The sequence below is a fragment of the Lacerta agilis genome, chromosome 13 (assembly GCF_009819535.1).
Source record: "Lacerta agilis isolate rLacAgi1 chromosome 13, rLacAgi1.pri, whole genome shotgun sequence".
In the NCBI taxonomy this organism is placed as follows: domain Eukaryota; kingdom Metazoa; phylum Chordata; class Lepidosauria; order Squamata; family Lacertidae; genus Lacerta; species Lacerta agilis.
Genome location: NC_046324.1, coordinates 13,816,658 through 13,819,351, shown reverse-complemented (window position 1 = coordinate 13,819,351; position 2,694 = coordinate 13,816,658).

Genomic DNA, 2,694 nt, shown 5'->3' with positions numbered 1-2,694 from the left:
TTTGAAAGTGACTGCATGTTTTTTTCTAGAATCTAGTGGGTGGTTCCCTAGACCAGATGGCTGGGAGGTCTCCTGCTCTTGATGGGGTTACACTAAGGTTACCAGACACCCCAGTTTCCCGGGGACAGTTCCCGGATTTACAAATCAGTCCCCATACAAAACCCATGAAAGTTGAAAAGTGTCCCCATATTCATTGAAAAAAAATTGGTAACCTTAGGTTACACTTCACCTGAAGGAGCTGGTTCGCAGCTTGGGGGTATTCATAGAATCATAGAGTTGGAAGAGACCACAAGGGCCATCCAGTCCAACCCCCTGCCAAGCAGGATCATTTGCTGTCGCTCAAAGCTCAGGTGGCCTCAGTGGCCCAGAGTGCCTTCTATCAGCTTCAGCTGGTGGACCAGCTACACCCCTATCTGGACAGGGATAGCCTAACTACTGCTGTCTGTGCTCTGGTAACTTCAAGGTTAGATTACTGCAGTGCGTTATACGTAAGGCTGCCCCTGAAGACACTTCAGAAACTTTAGCTGGTGCAGAATTCAGCAGGCAGGTTGCTCACCAGAGCAAGACAGTTTGAGCATATGACACTGACCCTGGTCCGACTGCACTGACTACCAATCAGTTTCCGGCCCAATTCAAAGTGCTGGTTTTGACCTATAAACCCTTAAACGGCTCAGGACCACAACAATACCTCAAGGACTGCCTCTTTCCATATGAACCTACCCGTAACCTGAGATCACTTTCTGAGACCCTTCTTCATGCAGAGGGTGGCAACACGAGAATGGGGCCTTCTCTGCAGCGGCTCCCTATTTGTGGAATGCTCTCCCCAGGGAAGTTTGCCTGGCACCTTCATTTTATACCTTTAGGCACCAGGCAAAAACGTTCCTTTTAAACCAGGCCTGATTGACATCCTATGCCCTTTTAAAATGTAGCTTGGGGGGGCATGTTATTGGGTTATTCTTATTTTGATTTTATATAATGTGGAAGTTATATTTTATATTTTATTTTGATTTTATATATTGTGATCTGTGAACCACCCTGAGACCTGTGAGTATAGGGCGGTATATTGATTCAAATAAATAAATAAATAGAATTCTAAATGCCATTACGTTACTTGTTTAACAGATATTTTAGTGGTGATGGTGAAGTTGTTTTACAACTCTGCCTTCACAGTTCTAGGCAGTATGCTTCCAAATGCCAGTTACTCAGGTCCCACTTGTGGGTTTCTTGTAAGTATCTGGTTGGTCGCTGTGAGAACAGGATGCTGGGCTAGAGAGGGCCTGAGGTTCTCCTTCCCTGTCATAGGAGTTTCTGTATTCTTGTTTTACATGTTGTTGTTGTTCAGTCGTTCAGTCGTGTCCGACTCTTCGTGACCCCATGGACCAGAGCACGCCAGGCACGTCTATCATTCACTGCCTCCCGCAGTTTGGCCAAACTCATGTTAGTAGCTTCGAGGATACTGTCCAACCATCTCATCCTTTGTCGTCCCCTTCTCCTTGTGCCCTCCATCTTTCCCAACATCAGGGTCTTTTCCAGGGAGTCTTCTCTTCTCATGAGGTGGCCAAAGTACTGGAGCCTCAACTTCAGGATCTGTTTTACATACAGATTACTTTTAGCACTAAAATCTGCATGGCCTGCATACGAGTTCCTGTCATGTGGCTTACTGAGTGTTGAATGAACATCTCCATTATCCCTGTGTAGAGAGGCCTAGTGGTCGCTGGAAATCAAAATGGTCCTGGAGCAAGTGAATTCACCTTCAGACCACCTTGACCTATTCAACCCTTTTCTAGATTGCCCAATCATTGTGACAAATGCCCCCAAATCTCAGGATATCCTTGTTCTATAAAGTAGATGCTCCTAACTCAGCAATGATGTAACATGTGTAAAATATTTGTTCCATAAATTTTGTTGTGTGTTCAGTCGTGTCCGAAGAGTCAGACACGACTGAACGACTGAACAACAACAAAATTTATGGAACAAATATTTTTTCAGTCGTGTCTGACTCTTCGTGACCCCATGGACCAGAGCACGCCAGGCACGTCTATCTTTCACTACCGTTTCGCAAAACAAATCCCACAAGTTTCAAGTATAACTTATTTCTAGCTATTGGTTTGTGGTGTTTTTCCAACAGAAAGAAGAACATGGTTTCCTTGACAGCATCTCTCGTTGCAACCTCTGTTGGTGCTATTCCTTCTTCTGAAACTAGAAAGACTGAGGACACTTGACAACTTTTCATCCTAGCAAAAGTTTTTGTGCATCAAAAAGACAGAAATCCTACAGATTTCCTGGCCTGAAAACACCATGAGGAAAATGACATCTGTTGACACTGTAAAACAACTAAAAACTTTGGCAGGGTTTGAGTAACGTTTGTAATGTACCAAAAACTAAGGTAAAAAATGGATTATTTAAGAAAAATAGAGAAAATATGTGATGCAATCGAAAAAGATTGAATATGGAAACCATGGAAGGGTGGAGGGGAGTCAAGATTCAGGGAATCCCAAATGCTGATGGTGATGTCTAATCATAGAATCATAGAGTTGGAAGAGACCACAAGGGCCATCTAGTCCAACCCCCTGCCAAGCAGGAAACACCATCAAAGCATTCCTGACAGATGGCTGTCAAGCCTCTGCTTAAAGACTCTGCTTAATGTTTGAATTTAAATGCGTAGTGTAACACTGAATAAAAAAGATTGTACAA